General features: G+C 41.2%; 1 protein-coding gene across 4 annotated transcripts in view; it reads right to left on the minus strand.

Moving 5' to 3' along the window:
* The window catches only part of LOC120555589 (cell migration inducing hyaluronidase 1), a 219,544-nt gene that overhangs the window by 179,853 nt on the left and 20,178 nt on the right, over window positions 1-19,513 (minus strand). Inside the window, exon 1 of one of the 4 annotated variants that reach the window (XM_039794379.1) lies at window positions 819-1,105. The exons of the other annotated variants lie outside the window; for them this stretch is intronic. The gene's annotated coding sequence lies outside the window, so the exon portion shown is untranslated. Of the gene's footprint in view, window positions 1-818; window positions 1,106-19,513 lie in introns of those variants that run through there. 4 annotated transcript variants of the gene reach the window in all.

The raw sequence follows: 19,513 nt of genomic DNA on the forward strand, positions 1-19,513 counted from the left end.
GGTTATGTTATGCTATGACCATGATCAGTTTTAATTATTGCAACTTATTAAGGAACCCATTTCCAGGGTGTGTTTTTAACATCTGGCCAGGGAACAACGGATAAAACGTCGCCTGCCTGTCTCATTTAAAGGTTTTTTCTCTTCTCTCAGTTGACAGAGCAGATGGCTCTAAATACCACAATACCCATGACCCTCACTCGCAGTTGCTATGGAGAAGAAGCCAGACAGAGGTGTGAATCAGAGCCTATTCAAGACACTCTGTTGTTGCAGTTGGAACCAAAACACCAGTTAGTCCAAAGTTGACTGAGAATCTGAAACAAAATTAATTAAACTACCAGGTGTTTCATCAGATTTCAAATAGAAAAAGCACTAGCCCTAGATCCAACTCTTCGTAGCTGTGCACACGACTGATTTTTAGGCCCCGTGATTGGTTGTTTCTTACACCATTACATTTACATTACACCAAACGATGGAGATGACGGGAGCGCCCCGACTCTAGCAAGACTCTCAGGATTTCATTCTTATATTGGAAATTAGTCTGCGACAGTGGAATCGCTTGAAAAGTCATTTGGTGTAAGGTCCGCATAAAATGTAGGTTTGTAACCCGATCAAAGAATGAGCCTTTTTTTGACAGTTATTCATCTTTCAATAATTTAACCAGGGCAGTTCCATGTCCATTCAAGTCTCTGAACTGCTCCATATAGTGTATGCAGAAAATGAACAGCGCTTTTACAGAAATATCCCCACTGTGTTATAACATAACCTGTAATACATTCCTGTAATACAGTAGAAAGGTTCTAAGGAGAAAGCATAAATACCTGCTTCATGCAGCTCTGTAAAGTTGTCCACCACACACCTGCTGCCCTCCATATGTGGACCAGCATCCAGATGTTCCCTAACAACCATTTTTCCTGCCGAACTAGTAATTATGCTCCTGCAGCTTTGCAGTCGGCCCAGCCCAAAACACTGCCTCCCTGCCACTAGGCTCCGAATACCTTCCACCGCATTTCACAAGCCTAATCCCCATTTCACCAACCTGTCGACACTTGTGCTGCCGTGCAGACAAATACACACAAACACGAGTTTCAACGTGATCATAATAACATTATTCAGAGCTTAATCTCAGTCTATACAAGCTGGGACATGCTGAAAAATATAGAGTAAAAAAAAAGAGCTGAACAAACAGTACTTGGCCTGGAAATAATTGTGTGTGTGTGTGTGTGTGTGTGTGTGTGTGTGTGTGTGTGTGTGTGTGTGTGTGTGTGTGTGTGTGTGTGTGTGTGTGTGTGTTTTGTAGGGCTGTGTCAGCACTAAAGAATGGAACAATCATGGCTCTAACATCCAGTGCTGTATTTAATTACAGTGGAAAGAAAACAACATGGTGTTACCTTTGATACACTCTGACCTACACTGGTCTGACAGACGAGACAAATTGTTTGCCAGAGTGAAACACCAGGAGAGTCTATTTCTTTGTCCGTGACATGACGCAGTAGCCAGAGATAAGACCCACGGATAAGTCAGATGGAAGGGTGAAGGGGAACTTGAGTTTATCTTACACTAGACCAACAGGATAGGACAAACGATGCACTCCTTCTCCTGCCCTTCAAATAACCACCCAGAAATTAATGCAACGTCCTTTTTGATTAATGAACAATGCATGGTGAACATCGATCGATCAGGAGCAAAGAATAAAAGGTGACACCGGATTGATTTAGTGCTCCAAACTGTGACTGACTCTAAATGTGTGAGAGAGAGAGAGACAGAGGGGGACTGCTTAGTCCTCCTAAACTATCAGTCTCTCTTCTTTTATCCTAGCTCAGTCTGACAGCAGCTGCCTTTATTGAAACCCATCATGTCCATTAGACTTTCATGAAGATCAATCAGGCTAAGTTTCAATTATTTCAATTTGCATTTGTACCCACCCTTCACTTTTTTGGACATCATTTACCATTCCATTCTCTTTTTCCTTTACCTCGATGCCTATCGATAGGAGAGATTAATCGCTTTGCATTGACTGCATCAACATCAGGCGCAGAGATGGGACGTGAGGGTGTCTGGGTAGCTCACCTGGTAGAGCATGCAGTGCAAATGGCAGTTGTTACAACTTAAGGTCCATCTGCCGAACTGTAGTCTCCTAGTGGTGGGGAGTGAAACTGAAGACATGGAAGTGGGAGAGAGAGGGGGACGCTGCGGTAAGAACTGTTCAGGTGCCGTCAGAAATTCGGCTGGATTTCCCTCATTTTTCGGCCGGATGTCTTTTACCTTCCTCTTTCTTTTTGTTGGAATATGGTTAACTGCTCCTCAGATCTCTGCAGGGTAAAAACAACTTTTGAACGTACACGTTCCACCAAAATAAGTTCCTTCCCGAGGTTATTTTGCAGAGGCACCGTTGCTCCGTCTGGGGCTAAGCACCGCCCAAGAAGACTGTGATTGGTTTAAAGAAATGCCAATAAACCAGAGCACGTTTTTCTCCCATCCCGTAATGCTATGTGGACGAGCCAGATCCTCCTCTGCAGCGCTGTGGAGGAAGGTCTGGCAATGCAAGACTAGACAAACAGCAAGGCACCAAGCATACAAAACTCAGATCAAACTGTCAAACTAGGCGGTGCTGATTCAATTCAATTCAATTTTATTTATAGTATCAAATCATAACAGAGTTATCTCGAGACACTTTACAGATAGAGTAGGTCTAGACCACACTCTATAAATTCCAAAACCCCAACAATTACAGTAATTCCCTCAAGAGCAAGCATTAGCAGTGGCTATATCAAATATGAATCAATATTCTGTTACTGTATTGCCTATTTCCCATCTCAAATGTTTTCAGAAACACATTTTAGTGTACTGTTAGCCTTAATTTGAGAAGGTTTGTGACCCGGACGCCATTTGTTTTCCTGCTTGAAAACGCCCAACTTTAAACACTGAAGCAGTCTTGGAGTAAGGATCTTGCTCAAAGGAAGGTGCAAGCACCCATTCACTTCAACCGCCCAGATTTAATCTGGCACGACCAGGGATCGAACCTTCCAGGCACAAGCCCCAAAAACGTATGTAACAAACCTTGATGATTCTGGAATTCTCTTTGATCCATTAATACAATCAGTAATGCCATTGCAATCAGCGTATTCATTGCAGTCCTCGGCTGTACCAGAAGTTGTTCTGTCCCTCCTCGGTGAAGGCCACCTCAAAGCTCTTACTTCTGCCCTGAGTAGCGAGCATCGAAGAGGGATCATTGAGGAGCTATAGGCGAGGATACAGAGAGCATCCTTCCCGGAAGCTGTGTAGCTGAAGGAGTTCCTAACTCCGCCCATACATGTGACGCTTCAGAGGAAAGGAGGTCTCATCCCTCTACAACACATTTGCTTGTTACCTCTCTCCTCCAATGATTTCGTCACGTCTCTCCCGTGCCTCCTCGGTGGGAGGGACTAAGACGCGAGGAAGGGAGGCAAGTGGAGGACTCAAGGTGCCAATTTAAGGGCTATAAGATGCAACTGTACGTTTGGAGCAGGTTGTGTTTTAGGAGAAGATGGGAAACTGAGACGGGAATACCTTGTTGGGCTGCTGTATCTCTGACTGCACAAAGCTCTGACACAAAAAGCCTTTTACCAGGCTTGTTTGATGTGTCTGAGGAGGTGTGTGTGTGTGTGTGTGTGTGTGTGTGTGTGTGTGTGTGTGTGTGTGTGTGTGTGTGTGTGTGTCTGTCTCTGTGTGTTACATTTAAACACAGCAGAATGCTGAATGCTGTTGGCCCCAAAAACTGAGAAAAAGAACTGTGTAAATTATGACAGTATTGCTACTCAGAAATCACAGAAACAGCAACACACGCACACACACACACATCACATTCATGGTAATGAAAGACCGGTTTGTCATCTTCTGTATTTCCTTCATCACAGAGAAGCTGACATTTCGGGGATTCACGGTTTTCGCTGCCAGCAGCAACAAGCTCAGCATCCTCTGGGACGTATTCTGGGATCCAGCCACCATTCACAGGGTGCTCACTGCCAACAGCAAACAATAGGCAGTGGATGAATGTGTGACTGCATAACAGGTACACATTGCTCTTCACAGCAAGAACAAAACCCGGGGGCTGCTATCCAAGCCTGTGTAAAGCTGACACACCTGGGCACTCTGACACTCGACCCATATTCCTACAAATACTAACCTCCCACATACTACGACTACCCAGCCAGAGCAGCTGGACCAAGCACTACCGAAGGCAGACTGACCCGGTAGGAGAAAGAAGGGAGCTAGGCTGGCCCAGCTTGGACCTAGGGCTGTTCCACTACCCAGCCTGCTCCTGGCTGATGTCCGGCCGCAGGAAAGTGGAATGGATGAAATAGGATTCGGGCTGGCCCAGCAACCGGAGATCATTGACTGTTGTGCCCAAACCTTCAGAGACCTGGCTGCATTGTGGCATTCCGGATCGGCGTGTTCTGCGCAGACAGATTCCGGTGGGACGAGGGGAGACGGACTCTGTTGGCATAAGACTGCCCCCACTCCCCCCAAAAACAGCCAAATAAGTTATTTTTTCAAGCAGCAATTTAGATTCATATTTACGCTTAGTGACGACGCCTTTTAGTGGCCATACGTAGTAGTTATGACCGAGGTAAGGTGAGGAAGTATAAGAGTGTGTAAGGGGGCAGACTTTCATCCAGGAGACAGGGGTTCAAGTCTGTTTGTGGCAAATCATTTTTAATTTTACAGAATAAACAGAGTTACGTCAAGTTCTTCATCATGTATGAAGCCGTAGGTGAAGTAGAGTCTGATTTTAACCCAAACCACAATCCTTTTCTAAACTTAGGTAAGTATTTTTTTTTTTGTCTAAACTTAACCAAACGTTTCACAACATTAAACACGTGTAAAACCGTGACCGTTACGTTCTCTGGTTTACCAGTAGAGGCTAATTTACGAAACGCTCCTATGGGTCATATTAGGTTGTAGGGCTGAAGCGATTCTTAGAGTAACTTTTTTTTTTTTTTTTTTTGCCTCGAAGCTTCGTTTAAATCAATGTAACTAAAGTTGTACTGCTCACTATGTTTCCGCACGGATGATTATTACTAGCGCACAACTGCTGAGGCCACTGACGCTTCTGTGGATCATTTGCTGCAAAAAAACGAAAACTGTACAGTGAGTGTATTGTAAAATCAAACTAGCTTACCACAATAGCAGGGTCAGTGCTACATCATCTAAGTAGAAAACATCCAGTCTACTCATCCATTCCACGGAGCGAACCCGACACAAGGTAACATTAACGTCTGCTGCTCTCGTCCACCGCGCTGTTTTACACAACTACAGCATGCTACTCTGCAAATAGCCATGTTTTATAAACAAGCTAAAACGAAAGCTGTCGGTTTGTAGTCTAACTGTTTATTAGTTTGCAACGATTCTTGAAATTTGGACAAATTCTTAGCTGCTACCGGAGACATACCAGCCCTTCTCTCTCACTCTAGCAGCGGCACCTGCACGTGGCTACTTAATATGCATGTGAATGACGTCATCGGCCCATGCCGGTGATGTCTGCATTCTTCATTCTTTCTCCTCACTCAGTATTAGCCTTCTGAAAATGTGTCCCCAAGAACAGTGTAGTTGTATAGCCCTGCTGTAAGCTTTGTACAGTCACATTTACCTGGGCTTAGTGAACAGCTCTTTTGCATATCCAGTGTAAAGAGCCAGAGGCATGAAGGGGAAGGGGCCAAAAAGATTTACATTTGGGCCAGCAAAAATGTACTTTTGCCAACAGAATAATGGGCTTGGTGGCCCATGCGATTCTGCCAGTGCTATACCTGTTATTGTATGCAATTTAGGCAATACAATTGTTGTTTTTTTCTAGAAATGAAACCTTTCCTTTTTTAAATTTACTATTGCTGTTTAATAAAGCAAAAAGCAAAAGTATTTCTTATCCAATAACTCGATTAATCAATGGAATAATCGGTAGACTACTCGATTACTAAAATAATCGATAGCTGCAGCCCTATTAGGGGGTAGGAATAAACAACCGATATCATGGTATGGTTTGGAGGACTATACGGTTTGCATTGCTGATGCTTGGTGCTCAAACAAAGTCAAAGTTGATAGACAATGTTTTTTTGTGTAGCATAAAGGATTCACAACTGCATTTCGTTGTGCAATGACAAATTGACTCAATCTACAAACTAAAATAAAATAAGTTTAAAATATATATGTGCTTTAAAATTAGGATCAGTGGGTTTTACTTCTATTCAGTAATTTATTACTCAACTGTGATACTAAACCTTAACATCATTAATTCAGGGTTAGCTTAATTGGTTTTTGAAAATTCATGGGAGCTGTAGTTATTTGTACGTTAATAAACTAATAGCAATTTAACTTACATTCTAATAATAAATGCTGTATGTGTGTACTGGATTTGCATGTATGTATGTAAAGCAATTATTTCTGAGTTGAACTGTCTACACGTTTATGTATGTTCGTGTGAGTATGCATGTTTAGTTGTTAGGACTGTATTATGTCACTGTATTTGTTTAAAAAGCCAATAAGCAAGTAAAAAAAAAATAATAATAATAAAAAAAAAAAAGGTGTAGTAGCCTGGAAAACCGCAGGAACAAAACTGCTTCCGATGGCCAGGCCAGCGCCTTGCATGGTAGCTTGGAGCTCTGTTTGGCCAGGCTGCCAGAGGACAACAACCTTGGTGGGCTTTTCAGCCTGAGCCTTGTTTTTCCAGAGTTCCTCTTGTCTTTTGCCTCTACTGGCTTCTGAGTTCCAAGTGTAACAGCATGTTTTGTGGTGGAATTTCCAGAAACTACATGTTGTGGTAAGATGAAACAAGGGGAAGACTTAGGGAAAAATCAGGTCACTCCTGGGTCATAGGTCAGGGGAAGAGAAGATCTATTTTGCCAGACTCCATCCCTAAACCTGTTCAAGTATGAATGTGTCTCTAGAGATGGAGGGAGTCTAGGCTGCTTCACGATAAGAGAACGCTGTGTTCTGGTGACGCTCTCCATTTGAATGTCGGTGGAAACAGCCTAGAGGGGCCTCACACCTTAGCCTATTCCCCAGAGGGATACACTGAACTTGCAAAAAAACAAGATTTTGTATGTTATTGCACCATCACCATCTTTGGATAACCTAAACTTGGCAGCTTCAGCAGGAGATATATGCCTCTTGGAAAGACACAGACACTCAGAGTTGGGATGGCACCTCATGACACTACACTGTGCTTAAACTGAAATGCTCGATCGACAGTTCAGTTCAGTCATCAAAGTCTCCCGAACCTTCTTCACCTATCCAGAGTCGAGCTGAGTTTTTCCATAACACGTCTGTGTAAAGAAATTAACCTTTTATTATGCAAATACTTACATATCTACCTTAGACACAAGGGGTATTTTGGAGTTTTAGATGTTTAGCATATGGCTAATCTGTCTTAATTTAATCGTTATTGTTCCGTGGTGGATGTAATTTATTTTGTACCCTTGAATTCCTGGAATCACATGTGGGGTTCAAACAGGAGCCACTAAAGTGAAATTAATATAAATGAAGTCAAGTGAGAGACAGACGATGGATATAGAAGTGTGGCAGAGAAGGAGAGGCAGGGAGAAGATACTTATTTTCTCTTGAGCTAAAACTCTTGCTTTTGCACTGCAAGAAAATTGTTGTGTTGTACTGTATTTCAAGGGTTTAGTGCAAAAATGTAGGAGAAGGAAATGGAAATGTCACATCACTGACTAACTGCTGTTTTAGAGGCTGCTGTATGTGTGATTGAAGGTCTGATGGTGCCTTCAGGCCGAGGCATTTTCAGCGGCCAATTACATACAAAGTCAATGCAAAGACGCGAATAGAAAATCGCGCTAGAGCCATTATAAGAACCTTTTACCGGAGAAGTCTCATTCTGAAGTCTCACAAATGGTGACTTGACCCATTTACATTGTGGCAATCAGCTAAAGATTCAGCTATGACACTGAAAATCTTTTAGGTCACACTTAGATACGTATGCTTTCTGTACTGCTGTCTACTGCTTCCCTCCCTTTGTAGAATTTCTTTTTTTACTTCAAAGATAGGCTACCTAAGTAATAATTATAAGGTAAAATAAATTCCTGTATTGAATTTGTGATTATTTGGCTAAAGATTTCTATTTCTTTCTACTTGCTGACACAACCACTAGGTTTTATGCAAATTATCCATAATGATGTCACAAATATGCAAATGAGCGTATGACATCATCTAGCTACTTTTAACGACTTTTGGAGCTGGTGCTAGCTACTTTCATTGGAAAAGAGTTGGCAACACTGTCGACAGCAGGGCTCTCTCTCAATACTGGACCAATGTCAGAGAGTGTTGTTTCTGTTAGTCACTTAGGCCCGAAAACATGAAAAAACAGGGTCCATGGGGAAAAATACAGAAGTTTCCCTTTAGGTGAGAGACAGATTATATAGAGATAGAAACGTGTCAGAGAAGAGACGGAGAAGCAGGAAGAAGACACCAGACGTGAAGGGACAGCTCAGACAGTCTTCTTATCCTGGGCTGACGTCAAAGTGCCACGATTTAAGGTATTCACTTTCAATCACGGCCATAAAGGCTGTGAGCCAGCAACTCCCTGGAGCAGCCCTGGCGTCCCACGCCAAATCCATCAGGTCTGACGGAGAGAAAGATGGATTTCCTGCTGTAAAACAATCTTGTGCTTGGCAAATAAAAGGAATCTGTCATTTGGAATAAAGATCAAACTGGCCTGGCTTTTACGATAACATCAGAAAATAAAATGGAGGCGACAGAAGAGATAGATAATTAATTGGAAAACAAGTGGGTTCATGGGTGCGCAGCTCACTGGTCCGCTGGCTAAGAATGCTGTTCAGTTTCTACAAAGATACAGTAAAGCTAACAGCAGCACATTATCTGGGGGTTAAACAGACTGTTTTCATCTATAACAAAGATCCTTCCTTTCTGTTTCTCTGCAACAACAGTTTGAGGCCTAACCCTAATGAGTTTTAAAGGTTCTTTTGAGATTTGTATTCTGAGGGACATTCTGAGGGACAATGAGGACCTATACTTATCATCTTATTTTTCCATCCATGAGTCAGAGTCTGAAGGTACATACATAAATATACTCGATGAGGCAGTAATCTATACATGAAATAACCCACACAGTCATTAAATGTTAAAGAGGAAGCTACTAAGGATTCAGGTACTGTACAACTTCTGTACAACAGAGTTACTCCTATTCCACTCCATTTTGCTACTACATTGTAGTTTTTAACTCTATTACATTTATTAAGTTATAGTTACCTAATTAATATTTTAAAGACCTATAATCACCACCTAAAATACAATGCATTGTTAAATAATATAGCAGTACATTCCCCCTGCCTTCTGTGGTTGTTATTCTGTTAAAAAAAGTGTTGAACTGTTCCTTTAAGTAATATTTTGAATATATAAGTTTTACATTTTTAAATTGTACTTACTGATTAAATGATCTGAATAGTTCTTTTACCACAGTAATACGGGCTAAACGAGCCACTTAGTTGGGATCTTTGACTCCGATTGTCCCTTAAATCATCCTGTCCTTTCTGTTTGGATCGCAGCCTGAAGCCAGTTCTTTTTAATTTGGCAACAACACAGTGTAACCACGCTGAACCCTAACACAGTCTGGGAGGAGAGGCTCACTCCAACATTCCTGAAGAAAGTGAACCAAATTCTCCCTGGCTGAGGGAGACGAGAACAGTTAGAGTGGGGTCACCTCCGGGTGTACTACGTGTCTCAAACGGAATAAAGGCGGAAACGTCATAGACAGATAAAAGAGCATTTAAAAGCAGAGCTGCCTCCTTACACCTACAGACTCTCCTTGTTTCAAGAGTGAAGCTTGATTAGGGGTCCAAGCCCGAGGGGGCTGGGAACCCACGTATGCAAGGCAATGCAGTTTCCAGTACCAGCGGAGCATAGATTATTTTTTTTATTTTTCCTGGAGGTAAAAGTGGTTCTGCAGCCTAAACCGTACAAGTTAGGCAAGTGAAACTTTCAGGGATGGTAGAGAGTGTGACGCGTAGCCTACCTTGGAAAGGAAAGATTACACATATCCACCAGCAGGGGGCACTATAAAAACAAGATTATACAACGAGTAGCTTCGACCAGACAATCTCATTGGTCAACTAGACATTTAGAACATACTCAAATCAGCATGAGAGCCCACCCAGAGCCATTTGAGCATACCTGGTGCATCACTTACATTACATTACATTTAGCTGACGCTTTTATCCAAAGCGACTCGCTGTATATCAGAGGTTGCACGCCTCTGGAGCAACTAGGGGTTAAATGTCTTGCTCAGGGACACCACACAAAATATCACTCCGCCATTTCTATGTCAACATTACGGAGTTGAATTAAAAAAGTGTTTAGAAACATTTGTATTCATGTAAGTAATGCAGGAACCACAGTAAAACACACAAAAGCTCTCCAACTAGTAAATACAGTGATTCATCGGATTAAACAACTTATTTGTTACAACGCTCTGAAGTTAACTTTCACTGGATATGTTTGGATCAGCTGTGCCGGTGACGGCGCTAGCTATAAAATTAATGCTAAATGTGATTTTTGCGAACGTACAGGAGCTAAATCTGCCGGTGGAAAAATTTATTTTTTTCAGCAGCTATCTTAGTTATAACAAGATTGAGCTAGAAAAGCAGTTTTGTGTTTATATGTATGGTAGTTATTCAGTTTGGGAAGTCCCACGATCTCTACAAAGCTAATGTTAGCTTAAGTTAGCTGCTGACTAACATTTTACAGGGACAGAAAATCTCTGTGTCTCTGTTTTTTGAAGTTCGCGGACGTTTAGTGTTTGATTATAACTTTTATTTCGTTGGTAACTGTTCAGTGATGCTTACGAACCTCAGCGCTGACGTTAAATTTAACCCTCTTGTGTAATATTGCTTAAATGGGTTTGCCCCATAACTCCCACAGCGTACATTCAAAAACTTTATATCCACGCGTTCCCTGAATTCAGCTGAATCACAGGATATAGGCCACGCCTATTTGTGCCTAGAAGGTTATCACAGTAAAATCGCGATTTATAGTAAACATACTTTTTTTGAACTCCTCCTAGACCGTGCGATTGATTTGAACGAAACTTGGCCCATAGCATATCCTGACCGACCTGAACGAAAGATAACAAAACTATTTTGCCACGTTAAAATATGCACAAATTACGAACAAACTTTTTTTTGTATCAAATTGGGTGAAGATCGGCCCTTAGAGGGCGCTATGATCAGACATGTTTTGGCCTGTAATTCAATAAATGTAAATAGGACAATTGCAATTTACTACAGACCTTGCGGCTCGCGTGTTGCGATATTTCTTGTCGTTTGCCTCGCCGCCTTCACGCTTTGGGTACCGTGGGTCATTGGGGCCGACTCACGCTGGGGAGGCTTGGACCCCGTCATAACTGCTTGCAGTTCTAGTTGTTTTTGAAGTAACTTAAAAGATACAGTTGTCAAACAGACACGTTGATGCTCTCTATTTCTATTCCTTTTTGAAAGTTTTTCTTATCAGTAGTTTTTTTTAACATTCTTTTTTCCTTTCCTCATCACTTTAACACTTGATTGCACTTTTCACATTTTTCTGCACATGCACTTAACACTGACAGTCGCCCTGACAGATGCAGCCATTCCACCCATCCATCCTTTCAGTCCTAGCAGACGAGCTGGGGATTCTAAGGAATCTTCCCAAAGAGCAATGAACTGCACACTTCACAGAAGCTCCATAATAAAGCCCCCACACTCTTCACTCCTATTCCTCTCCCCTCTGCAGGAGCTGAAAACTTCAGCCACCATTTATAGCATTTCCTCTGAACTCCCATCTGCCAGTTCTCTCTCTAACAGTAAATGCCGTCAGATAGAAAATTGGCATTGGAAGTCAATCTTATTGATCATGGCCTTAAAGTCCTTGCAGTTTGACCAAAAATGCACTCATACTGAATTTTGGTAATGAAATTACAAATAATGACATTAGCATGAAGCAGTGACATTATCAGAAGTAGAATTCATAAACATACACTACTGGTCAAAAGTTTTAGAACACCCCAATTTTTATTGAAATTTTAGCAGTTTAAGTCCAATGAATAGCTTGAAATGGTACAAAGCTAAGTGGTGAACTGCCTGAGGTTAAAAAAAAGTAAGGTTACCCAAAACTGAAAAATAATGTACATTTCAGTATTTTACAAAAAAGCCTTTTTCAGGGAACAAGAAAATGGGTAAACGACGTAAAGCTGTTCTGCAGCAATGGAGGTTGATCAAGCTTTGAAAGTTGGTGCTACCAATTCCCACAGGTGTTCCAACTTGTCTGGATTATTTACAACCCCCTCTGTTTGTATAAAAGTATTGTTGGAACACACTGTGGTACCATACCCTCGTGAGCATTATTTGAACAGTATTGTACTGGAGAAAGTAGTGTGTTGCTATAAAAATGGCGGGAAAAAGGCAATTAACAATGGAAGAGAGACAGACCATCATAACAGTTAAGAATGTTGGTCTTTCCTATAGAGAAATTGCGAAGAAAGTCAAGGTGTCAGTGAGTACAATATTCTTCACCATCAAAAGGCACTTAGAAACTGGGGGAAACTCTGACAGGAAGAGGTCTGGCAGAACCAAAGCCACAACCGAATCAGAAGACATGTTTCTGATAGTCAACAGCTTGCGTGATAGGCGGCTCACAGGACAACAACTTCAAGCACAGCTTAATAGTGGTCGTAATAAACAAGAGAAGACTTCGAGTTGCAGGTTTGATAGGTCGAGTTGCAGCAAGAAAGCCATTGCTAAAACGTCAGAATAAGAAAAAGAGGCTTGCCTGGGCCAAGAAACATCGTCAATGGACTACTGAAGACTGGAAGAAGGTGTTATGGACTGATGAATCAAAATTTGAAATCTTCGGTTCATCACGCAGGATTTTTGTACGCTGTCGAGTAGGCGAAAGGATGGTTCCTCAGTGTGTGACAACATCAACTGTCAAACATGGAGGAGGAAGCATGATGGTCAGAGTGAAAGGCACCCTGAACCAAAACGGCTACCACAGCATTTTGCAGCGTCATGCAGTACCCTCTGGTATGTGCCTAGTTGGTCAGGGGTTCATCCTACAGCAAGATAATGACCCAAAACATAAGTCCAAGCTATGCCAGAACTACCTTAGGAAAAAAGAACAATATGGTAAGCTTAAAAACATGGAGTGGCCAGCACAGTCACCAGACTTAAACCCCATTGAGCTGGTTTGGGATGAACTGGACAGAAAAGTGAAAGCAAAGCAACCTACAAGTGCCACACATTTATGGGAACTTCTGCAACAGAGTTGGGAAGAACTTTCTGAAGAATATTTGATTTCCATTGTAGAAAGAATGCCACGAGTGTGTTCAGCTGTTATATCTGCCAAAGGGGGCTACTTTGATGAGTCAAAGATTTAGAATACATTTTGGTTTATAAATTGATTCCGTGATTTCTTTTTTAACTTAAATTGTTCATTTGTTCTATTCTTTCATTACAGAGTACAGTAAGACATTGAACTGCATGAATTTCAATAAAAACCTGGAAAAATTGGGGCGTTCTAAAACTTTTGACCGGTAGTGTATAATGGATATTTGTTAGCAATGATTAAGTATTGCGAGATGTTAAGTAAGGAGGTGAGATCCAACATGGAGACGCCCGGTCACTGACAGAAACAACAGGTCAACGACTTTCGGACTTCCTTGGACACTAAATAAACACATTAATCAATATCTCAGTCCTGAACGATGGAGCCATCACACGCCTTGCCCTCACTATCAATGACACCAATCACCCTTTATATCCACACTTCATACTGCTGCCATCTGGCCGCAGATACAGGACTCTGAGGTATAGAAGGGCTCTGTAAGGTTTAGCCCCATGGTGGAAGGAGGAGACATGGACTCCGGAGTTCTTCACCTGGTGCTTTGATTTATTTCTTCCCCATTCACGTGGAAAGGGCAGTTGTCCAAGGATAAATTATTACAAAAATATATCAAAAATAACAAAAACAATAAGGAAACTAAGTAAAAACTATTCAAATTATCATACTAAACAAATAAACAATACAAAAGCCTAAATCATAGTGATGTTACCCGTGAACCCCCTGCTTTGAGGCATGTATCGAAGAAAACCAATTTGGAATGAAGCTTTGTATCGGAGCTTGATTCGTTTGGAGATAGTCACGTGACCAATGACGTCCGAAAGCTTCGTTTCACACACACCCACGTGACTGCTTCGAAGTTGAATTCAAAGCTTTAAAAATAGTGCGACACAGGGCGCGTATTTGTGGGTTGTTGCAGTAGGAGAGTCAGGAGAGTTAGTGAATATAGAGAGATTATTATAGCGAGTAGCATAGAGAGTTCATAGAAAGTTTATAGCAAGTAGAGAGTTTATTGCAGGTAAGAAAAGAAATAGGCTCAGCCCTGGAACAGTGGAAAAAATTCTGTTTCTGAATAAAAATGACATTTAATGTCTACTCCCACAAACATTTCTCACCAAGCACAATAATATCCCCCTGACCTGTCCACGAGCACTGTTATTGTCCATAAGCACCATCACTGTCCCAAAGTATGTCTCACTTGCCACTGTCAAAACACTGCCCCAATCAACTGACTCAAACTATTTCTATAAACACCACACTGGCAGTATAGCGTATGCCTTCTGCCCTGCCTATCTCACCTATTTGGCTGAGGAGACAATGATGCTCTAGCCTACGTACTCAATATAATCACAGAAACGTGTGTACAATGTGCAATGTGTTCTACATTAATTTCCCTCCAAAATTGATGTATTTGTTTACAAACGCAAGAAACGTTCACAACCAAAATCCTAACTTTATAGTTTTATTTTGTGAAGAAGGCATGTGACATTTTCATTGATGTCTGAAGGTCACAAATAGGCTTAGTTATTTATGTCATTATTTATTTATCCATGAATTCATACACAAGATGTACTCAGTTCGCCATCACTACTAAATCAGGCCCCTCGTACAAGACAAACCAAAGTTAATTGGAAATCAATCAAACCCCATCATGTTACCTCAACCTTCCAAAACATTTCTGGCTACATTAATACACAAGATACCAACTATAAAACCAGAAATTAAATGTTACATGCTGAACAAGCTTCTCAAAACAGAAAACTTTAGGCACTCCAGTACCCCGCTCTGTACTGGCTTACACTTGGACTGTTCCAGGTCCTTCCCCCTATAAATTACTCCAGACTCTATCACTTCCTGTTTACCGCTTTGACCCAGCTCCCTGCTTGAAAATCAGAACAGGTGAATGAGACATGCAAACATTTTGATGACCTTGGCTAAATCCATTAACCTAAAATAAATAACTTGAAATTAACTGTACGGTATATGTGTCGTATTTATCAAATCATGATTTCTACTCTTTCGACTATTACTTAAATACACTGAAAGGAAATAACATGAATTGACAAGCCATGTGTCCATTGATGCTAGCCCACATGCTAATGGTAATGCTAATGCTAACAGTCATATGCTAACGCCTAAAGGATTAGCTTAGCATGCTAGGACCAATGCTACCACTGGCTTAAATGAAGGCATGGGGTAACCCCATGAGATTCGCTTTGGCAGAAGTTTTGTCGCTTCTGTCATAGCACTGGTGAACAAACTATCTCGCTGACTTTGTGTAGATCTGGTGTCATTGTCGTGGTTGTTTCTATGTGTCATCATACCTGTCTTTATTGTTGTTACCTGTTGATGTATCTGTCCATGTATATTACCATGTGCATGAAACAGACTGTGAAAACAAATCTCCCTCACTCATGAGATAATATCTATCTATCTATCTATCTATCTACCTACCTACCTATCTATCTACCTACCTACCTACCTACCTACCTACCTACCTACCTACCTAGACACACCAACCAGAATGCAGATTTTACAGACTGGAGGAATGAAGCATGCATCAATCACCACTTGAGCCAGTGCTAAATGAATATGACTCCTGATACACCCCAGCCAAATAAACAGAAATAAAAACACAAACACAAGCGATTTCCATTCCATCAACAATAAACTTGATTTACTGGACACACTTCTTGAAATAAAAAATAACTCCACTCCTTGAATTGGCCGCCCAATCCTAAAACAACAATGAAAATGCAATGAAACGACTGCTCTACCACAACTTGAAACCACTTCATGGTAAGTCTTACAATCAGTGAGTGCTAAATAATCTTGGGGAGAAACTTGTTTTGGTGGAACATTTGCACGTAGGAAGGCAAGCTCTGGAATGGCTCGCAAAAAATAACACCACATACAATATTAAATGAAGTGTTCACACAATACAGTAACGTGAGCCATTTAAATTAGCTGGATACATAGTGCACACATAATTTGCTCTAACCGGTGTATCGAAGTATGTACTACTTCCACAGAAATCCCACCAATCGGTCCCTAAACGTGGGCAAGATGTCCCTCAATGTATTGTTGCCAACGAATATTGCTGATGATCTGTATACAATGGATTTTTATTTTATTTGCAAAACGATGAGGTGGCTGAATGCAACAGGTTGGGGATCTGATTGAGGAATGCTTGCAATGCATCATCAAAGACAGCAAGACCAAAACATTTTTAACAGACTATTGCAGTACTAGGTTTTAGGATGGTAATTATCTATTGCCTGGAGTTTAAGTTATTATCAATTAACTATTAATATACTTTACAAAGCCTGTGGAGGCAGTGTTTTATACATTGTCGAAGAGAAGAGCTTATCAAATTGCAGAGCTGACGTGTGTGTGTGTGTGTGTGTGTGTGTGTGTGTGTGTGTGTGTGTGTGTGTGTGTGTGTGTGTGTGTTTCATTTAAACACAGCAGAATACTGAATGCTGTTGGCCCTAAAAACAGAAAAGTAGCCGCATAATTTATGACAGCATTGTTACTCAGAAATCTTACACACACACACATCATATACACAGTAATGAAGAACAGTTTTGTCATCTTCTGTTTTTCCTTGTGTTTGCCTTACAGACATATCTCTGTTGATTGGATGGGAACCATGACTTCACACATATGCACTGTAGTGCAATGTATAAGGTCCTTCTACCACTATCTTTATGCATGATAAAGGCAGCAACTAGCCGCTGACTCCGGCAGTCTAAACTCTGCAACCTCTTAACTGTTTTTTCTGTTTCAAACAGTCTTCAAATTTGCTGAGGTTGTTTGTCTCATGCCCTCAATCAACTGTTATTATGCAAATGGTGCATTGGTTTTAAGTGTAAAAGGGAAGTGTACACATGTTTGAGTTTTATCACCCAGATATTAAAATGTTTTAAAATTTTAATGTATCGCCAAAGCATCACTAATGTCTCAACTGGCAATTACTGCTAGCCATTTCTTTAGTGTGCTAATGATACTCTTCCAGTGTTTTCTTTAAATGCAAATTAGCTTTTCAATTAAGCAGGTCAGTTGTCTCTGCTTTTGGGTTTTAAGGGAATGGTATTTATGGCTGGGTGATATGGGCAAAATCTTAATTTCCGATACCGGTATATAACATGTTTTCTGTTGATTTAATAAATAAATAGTCTATACGAAACATGGCATAAACCTGTGTGAATTAAACACTTGACATATAAAAAGTAGAGTATTTTCTCTTTTAATTAACAACTTTAGTAAAAAAATGTAAACAAACTTCAAGCAGTCCTTGATTAACTCTTGAAGTACTCCCCTCCTTCCACTTTACACATGAAACAGATTTCCTATTGGTATAAAAAAAACAAGGATTTTCAGTTTTCCCTACATTAAGTATTTCTTTCTTCTTCAAATATCACCCTTAAAAATAAAACTGAATCTCCGAGTAGTCACTGGCACATTGTTTTGAAGGATGTGGGGGTGCTAATCAGAATGTAGCTTTTAGGTTCACTCAGGGAAATAATTAAAAGCTAAAAATAATTGTATTTAATTAGGCTCTATTGTTTTGCAGATATACAAAGTCCTGGTCATGCCAGCATGGACAGCATGAATAGACAGGGAAGGAGGGAGCGAAAGAGAGGGGATGACATACAGCAAAAGGTTGCAGGTCAGAGTTGAACCATGGCCGCTGCAAAGGACTCAGCCTACATGGGGTGCACACACTACTGGGTGAGCTAGAGGCCACCCCAAATTGTAATGGTTTTACAATTTTATTGTAAGTAGTGGACTAAATCCACAGTCCACGTTCAGTGTAAAAATATATTCCAACTAATTAATAAGATGCTTCAGTCTGATGTATGCCGACCTTCCACCAAACATTTTAAGTGATTCCACTGATGCAGACAAATTGCCAAACTGGGTATGAAATCCTGAGAGTCTTGCTAGAGTTGGGGCGCTTCCATCGTCTCCATCGTTTGTGGTCATAAAACTCAGTCCCAGTGTTGTTTATGGTTGCTATGGCACCGCGCTAAGCTAAACGCTGAAGAGCGAAAGTTGCGATTTTCAACCCTTCTGAAGTGAGTCATCCAACGGGAGTTTTACCGGCAGATAAACACAGACCTCTGGGTACTGGAGACATTCATCTGCATGTACGATTTGTACATGCAGTCCATTTGCCGTGGAAATAACGGAAATTCATCGCTACAGCCGCTATGCTATTTGTTTCCTATGGGGAGGGTGGCGGAGATAACTAGGAGGAAGCGCTACCCTTGTCGTGGAGTCCCGCTCCAAATTGCCACAGAACGCTCAAATTTCAAATTCTTTCAACTTTGACGTCGTTGCCACTGACCATTCAAAGCGCAACCAACGAGAGAAGGCGGTAGCCAGATGCGATGATGTGCGCTGTGCTTTGCCTTTAAGGTGTCTGCACGATGCTGTGCGATCTGTCTAGCGGTTTTAAGGCTGATTGTGTGTAGGCGGCTTAAGGGTGCATCCGTAAATAGTCACTCTGAGCACCAGAGGGCACTCTGGCACTGTGGTTGAAATCTGAGCACTGTTGGAATATACCGTTCGGATATTCAGAGCACCACGCTCTGGGAGCGGCAGAACATACTCTGGGTACTTCTGTCTGAGGAGATGGAGCATCAGAGCGCCAAGCACAGTTTGTCTTTTAACCTAACCAGTCGTAAATTCATATAGTAATAGAAGACTAACATAATTGCATAACATGCATGCGTTTGGTATGAGCGCTTCCAAGCAGTTGCTGATGAAAGTCACAAAAAAAAGCCTTTGTGTTTTTTCAGAATTTCCAACCAAGGCAGGCCCTCCTTTGAGTTACATAGGCAGGGAAAACCCTTTTATGTAAATGTATTTAGTTATATTCCACAACTGGATTTAATTTGGTCCATATGACACCAAAATACCTATAAAAAAGTTGACCTGGAGCATTAATAGTATGGGCCAAGGTAATTTGAGTTAAGAGACACCTGCATCAGACAGACAAACCAACTGACAGACAAGTGGACAGCTGAAGTCTGTTTATCATCAGATATGAGCCATAGCCAAGTCTATCTCTGTGAAACCAGCCATTTAATCACAGCATGAGACATTTTAATCAGATTACGGACACCAAGCA

This window comes from Perca fluviatilis, chromosome 3 (genome assembly GCF_010015445.1).
Source record: "Perca fluviatilis chromosome 3, GENO_Pfluv_1.0, whole genome shotgun sequence".
NCBI lineage: Eukaryota > Metazoa > Chordata > Actinopteri > Perciformes > Percidae > Perca > Perca fluviatilis.